Source organism: Caloenas nicobarica, chromosome 2, assembly GCF_036013445.1.
Source record: "Caloenas nicobarica isolate bCalNic1 chromosome 2, bCalNic1.hap1, whole genome shotgun sequence".
Classification (NCBI taxonomy): domain Eukaryota; kingdom Metazoa; phylum Chordata; class Aves; order Columbiformes; family Columbidae; genus Caloenas; species Caloenas nicobarica.
Genome location: NC_088246.1, coordinates 35,341,317 through 35,367,414, shown reverse-complemented (window position 1 = coordinate 35,367,414; position 26,098 = coordinate 35,341,317). Strand labels below are relative to the sequence as shown.

General features: G+C 38.5%; 1 protein-coding gene across 3 annotated transcripts in view; it reads left to right on the top strand.

Annotated features, from left to right (window-relative positions):
* OSBPL3 (oxysterol binding protein like 3) overlaps positions 1 to 26,098 on the top strand; it is a 91,763-nt gene that overhangs the window by 7,715 nt on the left and 57,950 nt on the right. For all 3 annotated transcript variants that reach the window (XM_065627451.1, XM_065627453.1, XM_065627450.1), the window contains exon 2: positions 11,878 to 12,001. The gene's annotated coding sequence lies outside the window, so the exon portion shown is untranslated. The remainder of the gene's footprint in view (positions 1 to 11,877; positions 12,002 to 26,098) is intronic.

Below are 26,098 nucleotides of genomic sequence, written 5' to 3'. Positions count from 1 at the left end.
TGCTGGCTATTGGGCAGTTTTGTCAAGTCCAAAAAAACCACCAAAAACCAGGAGATCTAAAGGAAAATGAAATCTAAAGTTTGGGTATTGAGCGAAATACTAGGCCAAAGTATTATGATTGCTTCTTGTCTTCATTAACTGAATGGTACTGATAATTTTTTACTGAGTGACGTAGCCAGGAAGTAACAATTCAAAGCTCTTACGCTACTGCCACAGCTGCTGAAATTCAGGAAGTGTAAAACCCATTCATTCTTTCCTGTGTGTGTGGGTTTGGTGTGGTGTGTTTTTTTCTTTTTCTTTAAGTGGTATCACAGAGTTCATTTGCAGATATGTTACTGTCTTTCAAAACCACCTATCTCATCTGCAAAGCATTAAAACCAAAAGCACTCAGTATTATGATAACCTTATAAAACTAAGGCTCACTTATTGAAAATCTCCCAGTGCTTGGAAAATCACAAATTGTTGAGAAAGGAGAACTTACTGAGGTAGGGAGCTGCCATTGTGAATAAATAAAGTTTTTGCCTTTTAGCTGATGTCCAGTTTATTTTGTTGAAACAAGCTTTTTAACATCCTGTTTCTTAGAATAAGAATAAAAATACACTGCTGAAATAATGTGTTTTTCATGCAGTTCACTGAAGAAATACAGAACTTCGTTTCAGATTTGCCGATGTTAGAATTTTCCACGGGATAGCTGAATCATAGGCTTCTCTCTCCCTCCCCCCTTCATGTCACAGCTTATTTTCCTGTGTATTATACTATATTGTTCTCTACTCTTTGAAATTCAGCAGGAACAACATTTCCACTTGAAAACCAACAGCAGAGCCATTCACAGGATGTCATTTTGGCAGATGACTTACTACTTGTTTGCTTCATGTTTTTTTAATTTTTTTTTTATTTTTTAAGAGAAAGGAGACAGTGTCAGGCTTTCATAAAATGGAGTATTTGATAAGGATGATTGTGAATATATTTTTTCCCTTTATTGCAAGAACACTTAAGTATACAAGGTCATTTTCTTCAACCATGTCATATGCATGCAGTTGCTGGTATACTGAAGATCACTTACTGTTGGTAATATTACATTTTAAAAGATCAAATTTAAAGTAATGGGACACTGAGTATTTTTAATTCTGTACAAGGTCATTGTTTTCATCAGACAGTATTTAATAATCTGCTTTTAGTTCTAATGGATTAGTTTGAAAAGCTAAGCAGAGAAGATACGACTTTCCATTTATTGCTATCTGTATTGTTAGCCATCTCTTTACTTTTAAAGAAGTGGCTTCCTTAATTCCCAAGTAATTCGGTGGTGTAGAACAGTGACTGCATCTGAGTATAATCAAGTGACTGAGCATGCTCAGTTTTGGAGACATTTGTGGGGCTTGTCTGTGGTGGTCACTGCTTCCTACTGCAGAGGCTTAGGCGATCTTGGTTTCCAAGGCATGGCTCAGCATTTGAAAACAGCCATGTTTTCCTAACTCTGGATGCCATTTCAGTCTTGATAATCCAGACATAGTGACAGTTCACATTGACCTACCATATGCTCCTTGCTAAATGAGATTGCATTATTGACTTCAACATGACTAGAATGCACGTGTAGCATGAACACACCTTGTATTCAGTGCAGGATGAGAGCTGTTTGCTTCTGTTTTTCTCAAATAAAACTCTTAAATAGTAGGTCAGTGTGCAAGGCGCTTCTGCAGAAGGATCATCTTTGCCTGCTGTTAGGTGAATTTCATGTTCTAAACAACAACAAAAACCATTTGTCCCCTGAATATTAGGAAGATGTAACACCTTTCCCGCTGTGGTCTGTTTCCCAGCACTCACATCTTGCAGAACTTGAATTCTTGAGGGAATTTCATTCTTAATAATTGCTGAGCAGTCCACAAGTGCATTACCACTCGATCCACCTGGTGATGGGTTACTTAGGAGAGGACGAGATGTAGACTGTGCATCTGTTGTGCATTACTTTATCAATAAAATCTTCTATGTGAGCCTAGCCTAATGCACTCACAGCTAGAGGAAGGGTGGTATTGGTATGGGAACTAGGGATAAACAGCAGGAAAACAGGTTTTTATATATCAGTGTATGTAACTTCAATTCTTACTACTTATTCTGGTTGGCCAAACTGCCTTTTTACTTTCCTGTGCTTCTTTTTGGCCCTTGAAAATAGTGGGGATGTTCTGAGTAAATACAAGCAAGTTATCTTATGAAACTTTTTTTTGCCCAGTCTTTGAATGCCAGTGAAACATTTGCATGCAAGAATGTTTTGTGGAATGTAGGAGTGCAAACAAAAATCACAAGGTATAGGTTGGCTTAGGCTTGTGTTTGAATTGGCTTTGTTGAAGAAGGGAATTGAAGAAAACTGTTCTGATCCGCTTAATTCCTGCTTGCACTGATGTTCTGAAACACTTGTTTCTGTGTGTCTGAGTCATAGAACTCTGGAAACTGCAGTCATTGTCTTTGAAAAGGCATGGGCATGCGAAGTATTGACATTGAATAAGGAAGAAAATAACAAATTTTATTGTCAGAATTGATGTAGTAGAAGCTACATGTGTCTGGTAGACTAAACATAGATTCTAAAAAGGAGTTTCCTTGATCTACCACTTTTTGAAATGAATATTCATTAAAAAAATGCCACACCAAACCTTTGTTCATAAAATATGTGCATATAAGTGAGTAAAGCTGAAGTATTTTTTTATTATTAATGGAAACTTTAGAGTATTAAGGCAATGTCAGTTTGCAGCCCAGGTTGACTGAGCAATAGTAATGTTGATAAGTGGTATATAAAGACTTCCTTGCTGAAGGTGGCTGTACTCACACATCACAGGACTGGAAGAGAGTTGCTAAATACGCCTGTTATTTGCTGCAGTCAATACATGTGTATATTTCCTCTTGTAAAGTGACCAAGTGTTGTCTTAAAATAGTCAGAGCTTTGTCCCTAGGCATCCTGTTAATAAATTATTTCCAAACTTCTCTGCTTTGACTAAAACTGTGTTCCAGGGTTCTGGCTAAATGTATCTATGACCAGTTTGTACACCTAGCTCATATTTTCTCTCAGTCTTTATAAAAGCATCTGCATTCCCTCTGAGTCTTTGTAAACTGGTTAACTTTTTGCTCCATTCACGTTGGGGAGACTCCCCATTTACTCCTGTCAGTCTAGGAGACTTGGATTTAGACTTGAAGTGATGCAGAGAATCTTGTGATGTGGCTGACTAGGTACACTCGTGTACTTCAGGAAAATATTCTGCTGTCAGTCTTCCTTGCATAAGCTTACATTGGTTGCAGGTGTGTCTTAGGTGCAATTTTTTATTTCCTCACCAGATTAGATGCTGGCAGTGCCTTGCACAGTGAGTTTTTTTTGATGCTTCACTATATGTGTATGTAGGAAATGCCTTTATGTCAAGGGATAGTTTTGTTCTCTATTCAGACCTTCATCAAGTTGTTCTTCTCACCTGGCGTTCTAGTCGTTTGGTCCATTAGAGGTGCCTCTATTTGTTGGCAGCAATTTTTATTAGACACCTCAATTCCCTTGCCACTAGTAGAACTCTTAAATAAAACTAGCCCCAAGATAACTCTTGGCAACCTCTTCTGGAGGTCCATGTCTAGCCTGATATCTTCTGTGGCCAGTTACTTAATCACTCTGCAATTCTTCTACTAAATAAGATCATTGCCAGCTTTATTAATTTTTTTTATGCAGCTGTTGTAAGGTCCAGGTGAGATCTACATATTTGCCTTGTCTTTTTAAAGTTTTTGAAAAAAAGTTAACTGTTACCGTTAACTTTGGTATTTCCTTCTGACTCTCTGACTTAATCTGAAATCTTGCATGTTACTGATGGTGGTAGGGCTGATTTTCTTTTCCCTCTTCTCCCCTCACTTCCAACTCTAAAGATGGGTATTCTGTTTACTCTCCTGACATCACGAAGTATCTCCCACTGGTTTGTGTTTGTGTATTTTTGTTTGCGTTTGGGCTTTTGCTTTGGTTTGGTTTTTTTCCCTGCTTAAGAAGTATAGATTGTGGTTTTTAAATGTTTATGTTGGCTAGAGGACAAGTGGGCACAATAATTTGGGAATGTATGAAAGTTTTATTTGTAGATATATTTACAATTTAATCCATGTTTTCTTTCAGAAATCCGGTTTCCTCAGCTCGTGCTCAGGAAGCTGTTACTTGTGATTCCATGCTGGTTGTGGTAGTTCCAAGGCCTGTTTCATAGTAGACATCCTGTCTTTGTTTCTTTACTAAGAAATTTTCACTGCGAGGTTACTTCTTCACTTAGTTTCAATGTGTTGTTGAAGAACTTTGTTTAATATCTTTATAATATTTTTTTGAGAGTTTTAACTTTATTCCACACTTTAAAGAAGTTGCACCTCATATGTTGTTAAACTCCTTCCCTGCCTGTTTAGGAGAGCTGGGGAAGCTGTTTATCTATAATAGTTATGCCTATTTCATCTTGCAAGTTGTCTATGGAATACTGCATCCCATGAGGCTTTTCCAGATCATTTTCTGCACATTTAATGAAACAGCAGGTCAGCATTATCAATTTAGAGAGTCTGAATTCCTCAATCTACCTGGCTACTTAAACTAGTTCCTTTTACTTGTTACTTACTTGAGTCAGAGAATGAAATAAAATCTCTACCAAAGCTGGTTCTTGGAACCTACTGCAGACCCCCAGCATTCTTTTTTTTTAAAGGCTCTTTTTGGACCCAAACAGATTCCATTCATTCTTTTGAAGTGGTGTGTTTGGGTTTTTTTATCTGTCACAGTTTTAAGCGGTGTAGATATGGAACACCCCACCTGTACTGGCTTTTATGGATAGCATGTACGTTTCAATATGTGTTTAGCCAGTAAAACTCTGTCCCTGTGAATATAGCCTTGTGTTTAATACCTAATTAAAGTTCATCCATCTTGTAGTATAGGCCTTTTTTTTTTTTTTTCCGAAGTATACAAATACTTCAAAATGTTTTATCTGGTCACGCCTGTTTGCTAGGGCAGGCTACTTATCTGCTTGATCTGTGTTCTTATCTGTGTTAGGACTTTCAGTCCTTTATAAAAAAATCACAGATAAGAGTACTTCTTGGCCACATCCTCATTTTCCTTGTGAGTGCAGAGTGAAGTTAGATGTGGAGATTGTGTGAGTGCCTGGCAACTTTCACTTCTTATTTTGATCTTTAAATCCCTTCTTGGGTGTGTCACGTTGTCCTAGAGTGTCCTTGTCTCATGAATGAGACTGAATACTCTCTTTTTTTTTTTTTTTTTTTCTTTAAGAGCCTCATTATCAAATCCCTTGAGATATAGCTGGGTCAATTGTTTGAAGTCCCACCATATAAATATACTTTAGATTCTGCACCCCATCTCTGTTCTTTGACGGTACCTTAAGTAACCTTGAACACCCAGGAGGAACATATTAATAGCTTCAGATCACCAGGGAAATACCTGAAGTGCAAGGAGGAAGAGGAACCTAGCTGTTGCTAGAGCTCTTCAGCAGCTATTACTACAGCTGAGGCAATTTTGCAGGTCACTAGATGTGGAGAAAAGCATCTGGTAAATAAATAGATTCTGGAATTTGTAGACATCATAACTGGCCACATCTATTTCTTTTTTTTTCTGTGGGGAAAAAATTCTCATTCAGAGAAAATTCAAAACTTACTGTGAGTGGGCTGCAGCTTCTGCAGGATGGTCTGTATTTATCCTGAAGGATGGTATATGTTTACTCTGATGGATCTTGTTGTTTTAATATAATTGCTTTTTAATTAATGCTTCCATGAAAGTTTTGTGAACAGTTTGATCTTAACAGTCTTGACCTGAGGTGGCTGATGTGCTTTTTTTTGCCTTTTTTTGGTGGGTTTCTGTGTATGCATGTGACACTAAGAGGAAAAGACGACAGGGTTATACTTAGGTAGGTGCTCCAGTTTTGGAGAAGAGAGTAAAATCGCTCCAGTATTACTGGTGACAAGAAAACAAATAATCTTTTTCTGGTATCTTTTCTTTCCTGCTGATCCCCAGATCCAGATTTAGTGGACAGTCAGGTAATGCTACTGTAGCCACATGCTTGCTTTCTCAGACTGATGCTGGGGTGGCTTTGGCTGATCTCCACTGTTCCTCTGTCCTTCTGCTTGCATGTGTGTTTTTTTTTTCCCTACTAATTTCTTAAAGGGCAGCATGTGGTATGTCCCTACTCACTGCACCTTACGTGATGGATTTAGGTGTGGGGAGAGGGTGAGCGGTGGTTTGGTGCTCACGACCAGTGCAGCCACATCTGGCAGCCGCTGTCCCCTGGCTGCGTCTGGTGCCGCTGCCGCAGAGCGGGACAGCCGAGCTAGAGCTCTAGGTCACTCAGCTCTGATTCACAACAGTGAACACAGAGCATTAAGAGTGTATTTATCTGTAGCTGATGCATGATGTGTATTTTTTTTTTTTTAATTAATCTCTACCAACTAGGCTGTTGTGATTGTTTTAAAACAAAAATGCCTTCTGTAAGAGAGACACATGTAGTATACAAAGTGCCTCTGGTGTTGAAGCCTATTTTTGATGCTGTTTATCCACATTTTGGTCTATTACTTCAGAAAGAAACATTTCAATGGCAATGAGTGGCATGATTTTTGTGCCTTATCAGAAGTGGATCAGTGCAGTCTGTCTAACGCCTGCACTGACAGTGGGGAGCTTGTCCATTCTGCGGCAGCTCAGCTTGCGGTACAGCAGGGATGTTCCAGGGCAGATCTGTCTTAAACAACAGAAAGACACATTTCCTAGAACGTGTTTTATCCAGCCTGGTCTGCACCTCAGAAATAGTAGGTCAGAAGACAGAAAAAAAGCTGCGGCGTATTACCCTTGGTCTTACTTAGTGTAGTAGGTACCTCTAGCTGGTGCTCCTAACAGCGCACGCACAGCTCTAACACACACAGACCTGGAGTCTTAGCTGGTCCATCTCATCAGCTCTAATGTCACGTTCAGTAATTCAAATGGCAAAGGGCAAAAGCCAGGTGATGGTTTGAGGGTGGAGAGAAAGGGGTTTGCAGTCATGGCCTGAGGGAAAGTAAGACGACTGTCATTGTAGCAGTGGCTTGGGTTTTGTGGTGGTGTTTTGTTGTTGTGTGGTGTGTGTTTTTTGTGTGTGTTTTTTTAATTTAACTTCCTGAATTGTAGAAGAATTGGAGGCACTTCAATTATGTAATGACCCCTAACACGAAGGTGAACACAAATGCTGAATCTGTAGAACACATTTCTAGCTGTCAGCCCAGTTTTCTGCCTGCAAGCCTTTATCAGCTCAGAGAGGGAAACTGAAGCCTGCTATGTGAAACTCTTAATTAAAACTTTTTAAAATCCTTCTTGTGTATAAGAAGGCAGAAGAGAGAACTTGTTTGATGCCTTTATCAAGGTGCTGCCATAGCAGGTTTTTGGACCCCTTCGTGTATGTCATGACATTAGAAGGGCGGCAAGAAGGGTCAGGCTGCATGTGTGTGCAGGAGACTCGCTGCTCCTCTTCCTCGCCTGTGCTGCCTCGCTGGATGGCACAGAGACAAGCGTGTGGGTACCAGGGCAGCTTACTGGTGAAGGCAATGTCTTGACTGGAAACATGGGCTGAGCAAGATTCAGTACACTCTGCTAATAAAGCAATGGAATGGCTTAGTTTGAAAAAGGTGCAGGTATGTGTGCTATTGTCACCTGCTGCAACTGGAACCAGAGCGGTGGGATAGGAAAGCAGCTGGTCTCTTAAAAATAGGAGTTCTGAATGAGTGTTGGAGACTCAAACTTAACCATCTCAGTGTTTTGCTGCCTGCTTCTCTGTGGTAACATGCAACTGTATGTGCCTGTGTGCTTTTTCTAATGGGAAGATTTTTCTCTCCTTGAAAGACATAAAAGCTGAGGGGGAGCTATTAAATTCTGAAAGCTATATTTAGCTTGGAGCAATTAAAGCTAGCACTATATAATGACGCTTGTAACTAGCTTATCCATCATGCAAACTATAGGGTTTTTAAATGTTTTCTTTTGATCAGACTTGGCATTACTGGCAACTTTCACTCACATGCATCAAACTCTGAATTTTAGAAGGCATGTCTGCAGGTTGTTTCAAGCAAGTCAATTGCTTTCTTACTGTTTCCCTGTCATTTTGTACCTGTTTCAATTTTCAGTGTAAACCAGCATAATCTGTGTTACTTCCAAAAGGAGCAGTTCTGCTTTACCCTCTTTTCTGCAGTTGCCTGATTTGCTCTTTTCATCTCTGATATCCTGGCAGCACATTCATGCAGTGAACTGGTTCAGCAAACTGTGTGGCTAAAAATCTGGCTCTTTTCCTGTTTAGTTATTTACTGGATTAATTTCCCACTCCCATTCCACTCTAGAGTTGTGTTGCAACTGGTTTTAGTAGGAGCTGCAGCAGCAATAAATGGCTAACTTTGAGAAGGGAGAAAATTGTCTGGTTCTTCCCAAGGGCCCAGTTCTGCTTGCTGCAGCTTTATACCAAGTTGCACTCTATTGCCAGATCAGGTCTTTGTTACACTTCTGGTAGCTTCTTCCAGAAATACTTAAAAATGTGTAGCTTCTTTGGGACTAATACAGTACAAAACAGCTTAATGAATTGTTGTAGAATTGTTGAAAAGGTCAATTATTGCTTTTTTTTTTTTTCCCTTGGGTACCAAATAATTAATTTCCTTTGTTCTGCATTAAATGAGCATCCCTTTAGGAATCTCCTATGAGCTGTAGTCACCAACTGTGAAATGTTTATTGTTCAACTTATCCTTCTATTCCAATGTATCAGCCTCTAGAATTTTTTTAATATCTGTTTGTGAGTATGTCTGTACAAGTGTGGATTACTTTTTTTATTTCACAGGCACAAAAGAAAAGTTATAAATCAATCAGCAGTGCAGTTAAGCTGGTCTGGATTTCCCAGTTGAATTTAAGAAGTGTGCGCCTGTAGTGCAAAATATTCAGAAACAAAATATGTGTGTTTCCCTGTGCTCGCTGATGAGACCAGCATGGTGGTTTGGGGAGCAATGGGGAACATGGGACCTTTTTTGGACCAGCAAGTTGTAGGCAAAATTTCATTTTGGGAGGAGGAAGACTTGCTGTGTGTGAAAAATGTGGAAAGATTGTGGAACAACAAAGGCATCGATTGGCTTTATGGGGTGACTAAGTGGTTGATACAAACCTCAGCTCCCTGATTGACTTCTTGGATACCTTTAGACACATTATTCGAGGTGAAGGCCGCTGCATTTGGCTTGCCCTGGGTGGTGTGGGGTTCATGAATTCTGCAGTTGTGAAGACAAGGCCAAACTCTTACACAGGAGGCTGCTCAATAAAGTGGAAAATTCTGGATATTGTTTTGGGTAACTTAGCTAAATAAAGGCTTTGAGATTAAAGTGGTGCAAATGGCAACTCCCCTTTCCTGTCCTGTAATCCGTGGAGTTGCTGTATAAGGTCTGACTTTGCGGGCTGTGTGGAAAAGCTCAATTATTTTTCTTAATTTTGAAGTAGTGTGTGTGGGGGGGGGGGTTTGTTTGCTTTAGTTTTTATTGGGTTTTAGTGAGTTTGTTTGGTGGGGGTTTTTTGTTTGTTTTTTGGTTTGTTTGTTGTTGTTTTGTGGTTTGTGTTTTGGTTTTTTTTGGGTGTGGGTGGTTTTGTTTGGTGTGTGGTGTGTTTGTTTGGTTTTTTTTAGCCATCGTGTGTTTTGGAAGTTGGCACAAAGCTGCTGGTGCCTGGTGAAGGAGAGTGCTTAGGTTGTGTTTCCTTGTATCTGTCGCTTCCCTCTGGGGTCCCTGCTATTTCAATGGGATATGTAATATACTCCTGATACCTAATGTAATTGTCTCTAACCTATATCAGATTGTGTTTTTTCTATTTCTCTTGCATTGTTCATGTAAATAACACAAAGAATTGAAGGCACTATTTTTCAAAGCTACTCTTTTTAATTTAGTTTTTCAAAGGTGTATCATAAGGTGATTTTGTTGCCTTAACCATGAGAAGCTTTTAGTATATGATTAGTTGGAAGTTTTAAATGTAGAACAGCTTAATTCCTGAGTTACTGGGAAAAATGCCAGCCATAGATTTGGGAAAGTCTGAGTAATAAAATGGTAAAGCTGGTTCATCACTCAAATATGTTATTACTTCAGCTGTGTCTGCCCACTGCACGCTCCTACAGGCTAAAAATGTCAATAGGCTCTTACATTAGTAGCTATTTCGGGTCTCTAATCTTAAAAGACAGCACAAACGAAAGAACCCTAGATTAATATAAAATATCTAAGTTAACACATCAGGTGTTCTTTCTTACTCTAGTTTTAAAAACTTCCACCCTTAATATTTCAGTTATCATTAAAAATACACAAGTTCATATATTTAAAAAAATCTAATCCTAAAATTAGATCACAGATGTTTAGACTCCAAACCAGCTGGGGGTGATGGTATTTTCAGGAATGTAACAAATAGAAGCAGCAAGCAATTCAGTGTAAACATGAAATTATGAGTTATTAACTGTAGATAACTGATAAGAGAAGGCAAAAGTATTGCTCAAAACTAAGTGAGTTGAAAACAGGGAAAATTATTTCATTTTTCCTTGGAAAATACGCTAATGCTTTAATACTAAATAAGGGCAGTAATCTCAAAAATCCAAGAAATTCAGAAGAATTTAGTTCTCTTACTGAAGTGAAGCTGTGTGGTCTATTGACAGCATATAGAAATAATAACAAAGAAAAACGTTGAATTATAACTGCTGAAGCTATTATTTAAAATAAAACCTGCAAAATACACAGTGGGTACCAGTTTTGAATCTAGGGTACAAATAGTTCGAGGAATTCTCTGTTTCTCATTTTGACCTCAAAGAAAGATCCGGAAAGCCTCAGACCACCAGGAGAAGCTTAATGATGAGCTAGTTTTTATAAACAGTAAATTACATGTGGTACCAAGACACTGGTTCGTCTGGTGCTGATTACAGACTCTTGGAAAGATTATCATTAAGCTGTTACGGGATACTCAGTGCAACAGAAATGCAAATCTAATATTTGGAATGAAGAACCATACAGTCTATGAATATAGAGGCTAAACTATAGAGCCTTTTTAGCTCAAATTGAGCATGTAAAGCTTTGTCATAATCCACTTCTCTTTGCACCATCCCTGGAGACATCCAAGGCCAGGCTGAATGGGGCTCTGAGCAACCTGATCTAGTTGAAGATGCCCCTGCTCATTGCAGGGGGGTTGGACTAGATGAGCTTTGATGGTCCCTCCCAACCCAAACTGTTCTATGATTCTACAATTGGTAGCGTTCATGTTGTACAGAGAAGTCCTGCAGGCTACTGAGATTGTTAAATTGGATTGTCTTCAGAAAAAGTGCTTTTGACCAAAGGTCTAAACTGCATGTTGGTTGTTTCAAAGCAACAGTTGAATAGTGATATGAGTTTGTCAAAGTGTAGTACGCCCTGGCATCTGGCATCTCTTTCTATGCAAGTTTGTTTTGGTTTGTGTGTTGTGTTGGTTTTTTTTTTTTTGGTGTGTGTGTATATGTGTGTCCTGACAAGATGTTTGAGTGGGTTCCCTACGCCCTCAGAGTTACACACTTGTGCAGAATTTTTGGGGCAAGAAAGATGTCTGTCACAAAATGCATTCCTCTGTTAGTGTGTTAATAGGCTAAAACTTTTTTGCTTGCTTATATAGGAGAATGTTGCTAACCTGAACTTCTAACACACATCTTTCAGGAAAGGAAGATGTAGCTGTAGATGCTGTATTTTAGGGAAAGACTGGGTGGAGGGGAGCAGGGAGGAACCCACAAAAAAGGTAGTAAACTTTCCAGACATTAATATATTCTTTACCTCCCTTGTGCTTCCCAGTTATGGAAGGACAATGCAGCATGAAGTCTTATTTTTCATATGATTTTTTTTTTTTAATTTGTTTTTCAGATCTGACACCAGACTCGTGAGCTTGCCACATCTTGTCTCATGGAATTGCTCAGACTCTCACTGCTGTAAAAGAGGAGAAGATTTGGATTCTTCGTAGTTAGCACTGAGAGAGCACCCACTCACTGTAAGTCAGTCTTCCTTATGTCATGGTTGTGGTGCCCTCCCTACAGGAAAGCAGAAATCAAATTGATCTGGAGCCTGTTTCAGCCTAGAGGGGACGTGATGAAAGAAGCTGCCTAAGAAGCTTCTTGCTATGAAGAATCACTCCATCAATGGACAATGGGAGATGGCTGTAGTATAGCTGGCATAGAGCAAGGACTTTGAGGATGACACATGGTGCTTAATTTTATGTCTAGAAAAACATTGAAGGAGGTAGCAAGGAAATAGAATAGGTAAACCTGAAGTTGTGGAAATGTAGCCATATATTCTGCCGAGATGAGGGTAATTGTTCAAAAATACCTCAAAGCTTTATGGAACTGGAAAAAATATTACTCGTTGTGTTGTGCTGTGTTTGGGCTCCTTTTAATATTAGGCTTTGGGGTTTCTACTGGTTACCTACCATGCCAAGAAGGGAGACTCTCACCCATTGTGCCATTGGGCTCCTTGTGGTTTGTGTCTCATTATGAAATGCTTTCCACAGACTGCAGCCAAAGACAGGGCTTTGGCAAGGTTGAGATTATGTTACCGGTGAGATTGAAAAATTTATTGTGTTGCTGGTGGGTGTGTTTTTTGCTCGAGTGTTCACAGATTATGAATTTTATCATTAGGAGGAACTTCTATCCCAAGTCTTATCGCCAGCCATGGCACTTGTGGTGTTTTACCTTCTCCACTAGCATGTAAACGTACTCACAGTGTATCCTGAATACTTAACAATTTCTGTTTTGAGGTGCAGATGGTGATAATGCACTTGAGCTTCCTGGCTAGCTGCTTATGCTGCATTGTAGCTTTTTTTTTTTTTAAATATTTTCTTGGTCTTTTTAACCTATAGGTATTAAATTAGTATTATAGGGCACATAGGACAGGTAGGATATTGTAAGTCTTACATGCAACTTACATGTTTGCTTGCGGTTGTGGAAGGTTGGATGTTCTGAACTGTGTAGTTCTTACAGTTCTGCAATTGTATATGAACTAACGTTTTGAATTTAGTGTTAACAGGCTCACATGAATCTTTTACATGTAAAGCAGAATATAGCACTGCTATTCTGCAATAATTTCCCATATTTACATCTGTGTTTGTGTAGGCTTAGTCACTGCTTTAAGCTTGATGAATTCCTTTAGGTTAAATCTCCCTGTTTCTATTGTGATTGTGTAGAAGGTATCGCCAGCTGTTTATTGCCCAATAGGACTGACTTTCCTCAGGAAAGCTGGAGATGCATCACGAAAACTGAATTATGTAGCAGGCACAAGGGTTGAATCTTTGCTAGTGTGGCTGCGATGAAGTACACTGATGTGTGTGTTCAGTTTCTACAAACTAGAAGTTGAAAAAGACTCAGAGGAGGAGATCAAGGAGTGGAAAATACGTCTACTTATTTGTGTTGGTAGGTACTGCCATACTGCTGCAATGGGCTCTCTAGGAGGTGCCCAGTTGCTATAGGATTCTTTTACGTATGCAGATAGCAGAGTTTATCAAATATTATTACAAAATAGTTAGCTGATTGTGTTGGGAAGTTTTATGTTTAAGTGGCAAAGCAGTGTTTTTGTGATTGTCTAATGACTTTCAAACAGTTTCAGTGTACTTGGCAGAAATGAGCACAGACCTGCCCCACTCTTGTGTCCAACGTGCGGCTATTTTATTTACAGAGCTGGCTGCTGTGGAACAGGTATGTTCATGGCTTCATACAGAGTTGTGCAGGAAACCTCACTTCGCTGATCCTTTCCAGGGCAAGTATATTCACCATTGAAAGACAGTTTTGATAGCTGGTGAAAGGAAGGGTGGTAGATCTACAGGGATACAAAACTAACAGAGTGTGAACAGTTATCAGAAGAGAATTTTTCATTGCTCCTCTTAACAGCTGTAGCAGAAGGCCACAATGAGAACTAGTATTTATCTTAACAATATTTTTGTTTTCATACTGACATAGTGCCATCCTGTTGGCATATGTTCTTAGAATGCATTAATACTTCGTAATGGGTTTTTTAAATTATATTAAAAGCTCACACTAACACATGATGTAATTTCACTGAATAGTTCTATGTCTTTGAAAAAGGAAAGAAACCATACTTAGTGCTCAAAGTGAATTCACCTTAAAATGAAGTTATCTTAAATTCATTTTCACAAAGTTGAAAACTGAATTTATGGCTGTTAGAGAAGCAGTTTCCACATGTTGCTGAGCCTTTAGAGGAATTCTTTAATGCTTTCTTGAACGCAGTAAAATTTAGTGAAGGAAGTGATCCTCATTCCTCATCCTCATAAATTTCACTTAAGAAACTTAATGGAAGCCCTGCATATTCTTTTGTTGGTATTTCCTCTCAATTTTGCCAACTTAAAATTCCGAGCTTTGTTCTTCAGTAGAAATATTAAGTACATAGATTTTTTTTGTTGTTGTTGTTCTTCTCTTACTTGGAGCACTGACATAGTAAATCTTGTGGAAGGTATTTGATTTTACTTTGTAAGCTGTATATTGACAGATGTTAAGAATATTGACAACTCAACATTGTCTGCTGGCTCTTTACTAACTGTCTTATATGAGAAACTCTTTGTACAGAAATAAAATCTGTGCTAAAATGTCATTTAATACTTCCTTCAAAGGAAAAGAGGGTCATCTTTAGCCTGCTTGTACTCATAAATGCAAAAAATAACCAATGTGCACAACCCTAGCTCTTCTTTGTGCACAAGTGCATGTCTATGAATTTAAGCTATTTCTCTCAGATGAATTCAGAAGTGTTTCTTGTGGATTTAGTTATGAATACTTGCACTAACTTACCTAATGGCTAGTAGCATAGGCAGATGTTCTTGCAAAAAACGAAATTGGAGAAAAGGAGAAAAAGGATGTTTGTTAACTTACTGTCTTACTAGTTGCTATTGAAACAAATTAATTTTGCATTACTGTTTAAGACTAAAACTATACCTCTGTGCATCATGGATGTTATCTATGGAAGGGAGAGGGGTGAAAAAGCAGGATAATTTTACCTCTTAAGAGCATAATTTGTAATTTTTAGTTTTAGTCATAGGTACTTTGATCTTAAACAGGTAATACCTGATCAGATGAAGGAACTGTCTGAAACAGCGGGACTGCTAATTTAGTATGATTACAGAAAAAGTCATTTTTAGAATTTGTGTCAGTAGAAATCAAATGTTTGTGAAATTATGAAACGGTGGATCAAACATACATGCACAGTTTCATCAATACAGCCTTGTAAACCAGTTGTAGCTTAAATGCATCTTTTAGGGCAAGTTGTCACTTGTAAATGTCAAACGTGCGTCAAGCTGATGTTGGGCCTGAAGTGATGTGAAAAGGTTGTGAACTCCTTGGTCCTGCACTGTCAAGGCCACAGATGGTTCCCCCTGCAGTAGTGACACAGTGTATCTCAAACATGAAAATCCAGATATTTTTAATAGTTACTGCTTCCTACCTTGGGAGACACTATGAATTTAGGTGCTTGAAACAGGCAGTTATCATAGCCAAAAGTGGCTTGTGAGAGAGGATTGTGAATCTTGTCTCCTGTTACTCAAACTTTTGATTCCTTATGCTTGTATGTGGAGAAAAGTAGCAACTGCTGTGTGTCTCATCGTTCCAGAGACAATCAGGTTTGTCCGCCTTCATTTTAGCAAAAGAAACAATACGCCTTCTTACTGGCATTGCAAGGAGGCTTTTACAAAGTGAGACTCTGCATTTTGCTCCCAGACAGTGATACAGATAGCCCAGATTCTTATCACTGAGAACGTTTTCATCACCCTCTTGCTGAGCAGAAGCACACACTTTTCATCTGGAGGTCATGAACTCATTCCTTTGATGTAAATCAGTTTTGTGCTTGGAGAAGCCATGAAAACTTGTCCTTCCTTTTAAGAGTAGCTCTAAGATACCATCTCTGTCTTTCAGTATATGTTTGAACGTGTTTTCATCAGTTTTATCTTCTTTTTAGAAAGACTGGGTAACTTCTTCCTGTCTTTGTTTATGTAAACCCTGATAAGTTGCTTATTTGTGCACCAAGTGAAGAATGAAATAATGCTTTGGATACATCAGAAGCCAGAATATTTGTCACGTTTCAAGGGTGGCCTTAGAAATTTATTTATGCAGAACCACTGTTGTAAAGCTTCAGGGCCCCTTGCTTTCCAGTTGTGCAACAGCAGAAGTTTTGCCTGCAAGCTAATTGCATGGAGGGGAAGAGAAGGTTGCAGTTGTTGTTGGACTCCTTTAGGAACATGGTAATGAGGATGTGGGACTGAATCTCCAATCCTGGCATGTGTAGTAGTGAATAAGGTATGTTTTTGGCCTCTAGTGACCGCTCACTCACTGACTCCCAGTTTAAATGCCTTATACTCGCACTTGCTTTTGGTAAAAGGTCATATCTTCATTTTAATTCATAAGTTCTTGTAGCAATAGGTATTTGAAGACGAAATGAAAAATACATTGTTCCTTTAAGTTCAAAGAAGCTTCCTACACTAAGTATAAAAAATATTAGGATTATTAAAGTAGGTATGTTTCAAGGAGAAATAAAGATTACTTTATAGACTGAGTAAAATGATAAAAATAACTTTTTTAAAGGCACCTGCGTAAAGTTCACAATCAATGTGTTTCTATAGTAACATGTTTTAATCTTGTTTTATCCTCACATGTTGGTCCAAGCATGTAATCTGTTGTGAATTTTTTTTTGTTGCACATTTTGTCAAAGCATATCTATGAAGGATGAAAAAAGGTCAAACCTGACCAAGGATAATTATCAGCGTTGATTAATAAACAGAAATGTATTTATGAAAATGTAACATGTTTGCAATATTTGTTTAATGAGGTTCTTAAAGCTTACTGACTTTCTGCATGTGCCACACACTTAACAAAAGAAAATGTCTACTGTGGAGACACGTGCTTTTTAGTTACAAAACCACAGCGAGAACTTTTGAGAACAAAAATATATTTTCCTGTCAGCTGAAGTTATGTTGAAAGAACGTTAAGATTCTGGCAGAAAACCAGGCAAGGCCTTATCTGGTAGGGAGTAAAACATGCTGCCTAGTAGCCTGCAGGCACAATCGTGAGCATCAGAGTGATAAGGTATAAAACGATTTTGAAAAGCTTTAAGAAGACTTCAATGCAGCAGCAGGATGTTCAGCTGTAACTTTCAGTGGTCTCCCCTTCTGTCCAGGTGACTTCTGTGCTTCCATATTTCCTGGAGGAGACCTGGGCTTTGCTGCTGTATTTTTAGAGAACGGCAAGTTACTAAAGAAAAGGAAAAGCTCTTGATCTGAGACCAGATAGCGTATGATGCCTTGCCTTAAAATGTACCGAAAATTTTCCTTCTTCCCTGCCACCCCCCCAAGTTTTGTCCATGTATATGTTTATCCCCAGGAGGTTTTTTTTTTACTCCCAGAACCTAAATATCTGAACAATTTGACAACTGTCCACGAGTGTGTTTGAACGCACTGCAAGTAGTAGCTTATTTTAAACAGTAGGAATCGTGCTTTCAGAAAAATCAAAGAAATTTCACTTTTTATTCTACTTTAGAAGCCTAATACTAAGGGATTAATGAAAATGTTGATAGTAGAAAATTGTCCTTCTGTAGTGCAGCAAGTGTTTGGAACTGCTAACAAGCTGCCAAGTGCTACAAAATGAAATAACTTTAATTCTTGGGGGCTCTTAAGTTAGCTAAGTGGTAGATGCTGTCAGCTACAGTCATAGTCAGAGACAGCAGTGCTCACTGTGGTGACAGAGAAAAAGCTGAGTGTGTTTCTACTTGAGAGACATCAAGAGAATTTGGTGTAGCTGTTGAGAAGGATAAGGAGGACTTCAAAAGTGCCCTGTCCCTTTATGTGTGATTTTAACAGCATCTTTTAGTGGGCAGCCACTCTGCTTATAAAGGTTGAAACTGTTCGTTAATGCAGTTTTTAACACTTTAATGATCCACCAATCCCTACCCGCTGATTTTATTTTTGTCATCACTGGATGAAATGATATTAACAAGTGGTCGGCGAGGTAGAAGGTACCCTAAGATAAGCTAGTTTGTAGTTTTACCTGCAGTACTTTCCGGCATCAGGCCAGCAGCTTTTGAAAGGAAACAGTTGGTTTGGGGAAGTGGAAAAAACATTCATTGTTTGGCTCAAGCTTTGGGACTCTGGAGGAAACTGGTTTTTCCACTGTATGGAGGGAGATGGGCTGCAAAGTTCAGTGGACTCTAACTTGCCATGAGGGCAGTATAAATTTGCAAATTTTCTATGCCTGTAAATGGCTTTCATAGCTAGTAAACTTCTGACTAAATTTAGCATGTTGTAATGAAATGGGATGCAAAAATATAAACAGCAGACTGTATTCTCTGCCCATAAAGAGAAAACATGCTACATATCTCTGTGGTCATGTAAATTAACGTGATACTGGAAAACTACAAAAGTGGTCCTTCAATCCAGAAGAAGAAAAAAAAATGTATTTTTAGTTGGCTTTAATCTTTCTGTATATTTGCTTTTTATGAAGATATGGACAGACTGATTCTCATTAAAACCTAATGAACTATATGTGGATATTTGGTATTGAATTTAGCTTAGCAAAACAAAGTATATTCACAGACAGCTGTACATGTTTGCTTAATAAAGTAATAATTTATATAGCATCGCATACGTCTAATTCAGATTCTTAACTTGACACCCTTTATTGCTCTTGGAACGGTAACTGAGATGATATCCTGTGTGTGATCTGTGGGAATCTGCATTTCCATGGAAAAGGGTTAAAATACTGAAAAAGTAATTTTTAAAATTTAAATTTAAAAATGTGCAACATTCCTAGAACTAATTTACTGAACCAGAAATGCACAATTGTACCACTGTGCTGATTTGTTTCTGATTGTACTTCAGAAGTGTAAAAGCTGTTCCTTTACACAGTTTGTTGGTATTTTGTCAATTTATTAGGTGACGAGTAAATATTATTTTTCAGTTCCCATTTGTCTTCCTCATTTTGAGTGAGCAATATACAACGCTTAAGACTAGGCACCATATATTTTCTGAAGATGATGTTGCTACATAGAAGTTCACCTTAGCTGTCCAGAGCAGCCTTGATTCCAAGTGAGCAATTAACAACTCTTCCTAAACTGCCGGTTAGAGACCCGTTAAAACCTTCAATTTAAGCATATGCTGCTTTAATTTACTTTTTCAATTTAATTAATGCTTAGTAGACTATTGTCAGGAAGTGTAAGCATAACTTCAGGAATAAAATTTCAAAGTTAAACATTTTGACAAGATTATTTTTTGCTGGTCTTTCGGGCTGTCCGTAATGGCCACAATTTCAGTTTTGCTAATGTTCTGTCCTCATCCGGGGTGACAGAATCCACCCGTCCTCTGAGAAACAGAGGACACAGCTGTCCTGTCTCCTTCCATTCTGTTCTTTTAATGGGAAAGGCAACAGGACACAAAAGATGCAAAAGCTCAAATTGCCACACTCTAAATCAGTTATTTCCTTCCAATAATACATTTTACAAGGAGTAACTACCAAAGACTTTTAAGTCAACACTAGTTAAACTCGGGGTTTATGATCTGTAGTGTTATAGTTTGGGAAATATATTAATGAATACAATGGCTCACTTTTTTTAGTAAACATGAATGAATGAAAATGTAAATAAAAGTGAGAGGTTTTTCTACAGCAGACCACTGAGCCTGGAGAATTTCTTGCACATGCTGTATTTTTGCTGTATGACCCACTATAGAAGTGTGCACATCTGTGTCTGAAATGTTGATAGACTTCTTGGTTTGGTTTTCTTACCAAATCAGTCCTTGACAGCATGCATTTTTATTTTTATTTCACTTTTTATTTCTATTTCACCCGTTGTTATTGGAGAGAAGAAAGAAAAGGGAGGTGAGCAGTGAGCGAGGGAGGACCGTGACAGGCTGGCTGTAAGAAAAATGGGGAGTTTACTGTTCCAGTTAAATCCTCCTGGCTTTGTGCAGCACAGGCTCTTGTACAGAAGTAAGCTGCATTGGGCAATTTTCCAGGGAAATACTTGGATGTATCTAATTGGGAGACAAGGTTTCTTTCCTTACAGCCCAAATCCTGGTGGGAGGGGGTGGTTGAAGAGCGGGGGAGTTCACTTGCCTATTTTCAAAGTCATCCCATGACCAGAAATTCCAAATTTCTTGAAAGTTTAAGTGCAAAATTATTCTTCCCTCAGAGCATGACTCATGCTTTCACTTAGCACTGAATCTAGAATGCTATTTGTTCTGCCTGGCCAAACTGTAGTTTATATGTCACTTCTTAATTTCCCCCCCCTCCCCCGGTGCCATACAGTTATTGAGGAAATCTGAGAGAAACTGCTAATTCAGAGGTGGTGATAGCTGAGGAACAGCTGTTAAGGGCACGATTCATCATCTGCCCCTGCAAGTTGTGAGATTTTGATCTACCCTGTATTTGCAAATTCCATGGTGAAGGAACGCTGCTGACCCGGGTGCAGGGGCTGCCACGATAGGTGTCCTCTGTGCTGCTGTGACTGTCCCTGGCCAGTACCAGATACTTTAGAGGAAAGTGTCTCAGTCCTTATCCTGAGTAGTTATGAAACGTTTGGCCTTTTCTCAGACCCTTCTTATAATCTTCAGCAGGTGGACTTATGATCTAGTGTGAAAAAAAGACTGTATTTTTTTCAAGTTTACAGAAATTTCACATCCTGTTCTAATAAGCGTATACCTTGATGGTATACACGAAGCTAAATATATTATAGGGGAATACTTGGTCTATTTTCAAGGGTTGTGTATATTCTACCAGCAACAGTTGCCATGACCTACTTTATCAAGTTGAAAAATAATGCGCATTTCATTTAAATAAAAAAAGTCACACTACAAGAAAGAAAATGCCCAAACACTGAGCTGAGGAAAGCAATGACTGTAATGTACTGTAACAGCTGCAATAACAAACAAATGAAGCTGGCCCTTGAAATGAAAGGTGTGTGGGGTGGAATAAACACCTCCCCTCCCAGGGAAGTAGCTTTACACTGTATCATTAAAATCTCACTTGGCAAAATTGACATGTCGTCTTCAAGACACAAGAAACTTCATTTTTCATTTGAGGCTTTTCTTTTTGAGGCTTTTTCTTCACCACCAGAAATGCCTGCAAGATCTCACTGGTTTTGGCTGTGTTCTTAAGTTTTTCTTCTTGCAGTCGTATTTCAGATGGAAGATTTTTTTTGAACAATATCAGGGAAGTATTTATGAAAAGGAGAAACGCATAACATTCTTAAATACTGAGTATCTTTCAGATTGTCAGTACATCAAAACAATACTTCTGAAATGAGCTGTGCTTTAGTAAAAGTGGCTATGTTGGTAGGAGAGCAGCACGAGGCATCAGGAGCCACCACCTCTGTATGGAGGTGGGAAGTACAGAGGACAGTACGGCTGAAAGACGTGGAGGACAGTGACTATAGAGGCTTTAGAGAAATATAAGGAAAAAAGAAACGAGTGATAAGAATTTCTTACAACTTTGTATTCCTGCACTTAAAAACTGATATTGGGCTTTGTATAACACATGTATCTCTCAAAGCAGACGCAGCAAAACATTTTCAAATCATAAACAGATTTCAGGGTTCTGTAGGACATAACTAGGCTAAGATCTTATTCGTAAATGTGTTTCATTTTATTCCTGTCAGTGTTGTCTTACCTCTTTTATATTTTTGAAATAGCAAATTTAAAGGTTTTGAAAACCCCCATTAAGACTAAAATGCAATTCAATGTACATGACTATCACAGTTTTCTTCTTTTCATGAAGTTGTAATGGAAGAGGATATAAATACCTCTGCAAAGTTCAGTTGGTCAAGCCATAGGTTATGTGCATGCATTTAGGCAGATTTGAATATTTTGGGATTTATCTTGTTAGCATCTTCAGGCTTGGTTAATTCATGACTAGCAGCACAAAATTTGAGGAACACTTCTGAAGTGGGATCTTCAGCTATAAACTAGAGGCCCTTTTAATAGTGGCTTGTGAGGAATAAGAAACCACTGATAGTGTCTTTTGCCTGGATGCCTGCCTGTGTGGGGGATGTTCCAGCTGTGCTGTTGGGAAGATAAACTCATGTTTTTCAGTTACATAACTATGCATCATATTTTATTTAACTTATAGCCCAGAAGTATGACCACAACATGCTAGATATGATGTATGCATTTAAAACACAATGGTGTTATAGAAAAAAAAAATCTGCACAGTAAGACTTGATTAAAAAAGGATCATTAGCAGTTGAACCAGCTGATAGCATCACTGTAGATGTACATGTAGAAAGCATGTAAATGTGTATATACTTTGTGCAGGTATTGGAAATAAAGCAGCTTTATGACCAGTGAGAATTGTAGGTTTTGCCATGGAAGGTGCTGCAGAGGTCCTCAGCTTGACAAATGGAGCCCAGCAGCTGAAGGTGTATTTGGCAGAGGGGAAGGCTGTGGCCACAGAGCCTCCCAGGCAGGTGGCATAGTGATGGATCTGAGTATAGTGGCCAGCTCAGAAAGCCTAAGTGATGCAGGTCTTGAGTGAAATGTCCAGATCTGTGCGGACTCTGCGGCGACTCAGGGCTGGGAGGCTTCTGCCTCGGCGTCCAAGTGTGCTCTGTCACGGGGCCAGCATAATCGCATAGACAGTGACCTGTAATTGTCCTTCAGCCTTGCAGCATCAGGCTGCAACTGCCACAATTGAGTATTAGTCAGTAAAATTCATGTTGTTAAGCTGGAGTCTGAGAAGAACAAGCCTTCATTCTCTTCTTTTTTTAGGGATAGCTGTATTTGAGGTCTAGCTAAGCGTCCTTTGCAAGGTCTTTGCTTATTTAGCTGGTGTGAAATGAAGTTATGTTACAAAGTGTGGGGTAAGGAAGATGTACCTTGCTTTATAAAGAATATTTTGTTTCTGTCACAAAAGTACTCATATTTCTGCAGACCTTTGTATTTCAGAATACTCTGAAATGATTGTGAAAACCAGCTTTGCTGATATTTATTTATTTTTGTTACCACTGGTGAACAAGTCCTGATTCAGTACATTACGGGGAAGATCAAATGGAAGGTTGCTTAGTGGTTTTGGATAAATTGTGGAAACCCAGTTTGAACTGTTTGTGTTCACACGATTTATTTAATTTGCTACCTGTGAAATATCCTGTTTCTGTGCATGTGGACATGAAGGCTGATTACTCTAAGTGGATGTTGTTCATATAATATATTGCTGCTTGCTCAGCTGAAGAAAAGTCAGGTCTGCAGCAACCCTGGAATTGGTTCTGAATATAAAAAAAGCCAGTGGTTGACTGGGTACAAAATGTTAATTATTGTTCTGCTCTGTTCAGACATAATTTATCTAAATTAAGTCACACATTGGTTATCTGAGAATCATTACCTTCACATGGGAAGAAGTGCATTTGTCACATGTATTTACTTTCTCATGCTTAATGCAGAACATCCAGCTTGACAATTCCTGCACTTCTTGGTGAGTTTAAGCCTCTTAAATATGCTGTATATGGTGGTTAAGCTGCTGGTTTTAACTAATGCCTTGTGCTTTTTCCACATCCTTGCCTAGCCCTGGAGAAGTATTCCAGGCACAGGGAATGGGGCAAAGAGGAAGACAGAGAGAGATGGAGATGGAGCTGTGATTGTGTGAACTGGCAACAGGAGATGGGAGCTCTGTTTGAGCAGTTTGTGGAGCCCACAGGCAAAATAAATACAAGGTCAGATCCCTCTGTACAAGGCAGCAAAACCAATGCATTGCAGCCTTTACTGGAAGCTCTAATTACTTTAAAGCACTCTATGCTGGAATTGTATAAACAACCCACAGAGCAAATTACAGACTTTTCAAAATGAGTTGCTGGACACCATAGGGAGTAAAGGCAAATTTACATCTCATCTTTGGGAAGGATCTTGAGTTTTTGAATAGGTTTGCGATAAGTCAGAATTTGTATGGCTGGGTATGCTATCACTTAGGTGAAAGCAAAATGTGCAGTGCGAAAGTTTAATGCAGTTCCAGGTCAGTCTAAATGAACTGCGCTTTAAGGTGGGTGTTTTGGGAAGCACGAAGGCACGATCAGCTTTCACTGGATGCTATTCAGAGCCTGGCGTGTGGCTCCTCAATTTGCTCCACTTTCAAAATCTTTGCTGAAAAATCTAATGATGCTGAAAGGAGAGAAACAGAGAGAGATCAGAATCTTTAAGTAATGCAATAACATTTTTTGTACTTGACACAAATATAAATTATTTGGATTTTGATCTGTGGGCTTCCTAAATAAACTGGCATGCAGCTCTAAAAGCATTTAAATTCAATTTACCAATTTGAAGACACAGAATACAACACCAGGTGACCGAGGTATGTGGTGTGTTGTGCTATTCTCTGTATTTCTTGACTTTCACCTTTTAAAGGTATGATGCCTATTCAGCATAAGTGATCTATTCATAAAATCATCTCTCTAGGTGATGCACATGATACTGGAGTGTTACAGGAGAACTTTCTTGCTTTGTGGCTGTATTTTATTTTATTGTTTGGTTACTGACTTAAAGCAATGATCACCTTCACTGTTTGTCTGTCTAACTGGTATTATAAAATCACGCTAGAGAACAACCTTTCAATTGTCTCACTGGGCACAATGTAGGAACAGTTTCAACAACAACTTATTATTCTCTAAATTAGTGCAAGTTTTCTACTTTGTCCCTCGTTATAGTGATCTTCCATCGAGGCACTGGTCCTTCAGTCAAAATAAGAACTGTTTTTCTTTTTGATTCACTGTCCGTATGTGCAGGCTTTCAGTTTTGTTGGGCAATCAGATATGTGGTACTTTTTTCGACATCTGTATCTTGGTAACTACAAAATGCAGCTCATAAATTTCATCCGTCAAGAATCTGCTAATATAAGTTCCGTCTTCTACTCCAGGAAAGCCTGTGAGTCTTTCCAAAAGAATATTTTTGCAGCAGTCTTTCTATGGCACATGAAGTGAAAATATGTTCAAACTACCTTGCTCTCTTCCCCAGGGCCTGATGAGCAGCTGGGCGAGTTCATGTGCCTGAGAATGACAGCCTGAAACAGGAGCTGAGGGACTGCCAGCTCCTGTGGCCACCTTGTTTATTTGCTGTTGAAATATTTTCTTATTTTTGAGTACAGAAAACTGCAAATGCTGATGATGTAATTTCTCCAAATCTAATCCTTCCAATTGCCATTGGTCATTTCAAGATTTATCTTTAATGTGATGTTCCACGTAAATCCTTGTCATTTTGGAGTGACTAAAGTACAAGATTTTAATGTTTTTGACAATACAATAAAGCTTAGAAAAGATTGGATGCGTTTAAATGGAAATTTTAAATTCTCTTGACTTAAATTATTGTTCACAATAATTTATTTTCACATTCTTCCTCCAGCTCTTCACTTTCTACATACATTTAATTATTCTACCTTTTCACAATTAAATGCATAGAATAAAATAATGAAATTGAATTCAGTGGTTGTGTTTTAACTGTCTGTATGATATTTTTTGTAGAAGAAAGTGTGAGTTATGAAAAGGCTTTAATGCCTGCAAACTCCAAGTTTTGTGGCCAAGACTTGATAAAAACTTTGAATGTAGAGTTCGAGTCTTGACCAGCCTTTGAAAAGACAATTTTATGTCAAAAGTGCAATTTTATGGCATAAACTTTGTAAAGGTGTTTTCCTCCTTTGTGTGGTCTATATTTTATCATGTAAAAAAGACATACTTGAATGAGTTTCTCAGACTTTTTATCCTAAAAGTACCACTGCTGGTAAAATTCTGGAAAACAGAGCCAGTGAAAGATGGTAAATAAAAGTTAAGGAAAAATATGTAGGTCATCGTGGGTAAAGTGGGCATGACTGCCATCTGTTAAGAAATTAGCTTATAATATTATGTTTCATGCAACTTCATATGTTATTATTTTAGACATATTTTTATTAAAACTAAACCCTTTTAGCACCTTCCTCTAAGAAATTGTGGTGTGTTTGGTTTTGTGTTGTGGTTTTTTGTTTGGTTGGGATTTTTTAGAAATCCCTCAAGTGCAGTATATGAAAAATAGTGGAAAACGTCTTTTTAAGTATGTCAGTATGCAGCTTATGCTGCCCTACTTATAATTAACCACAGGTTTAAT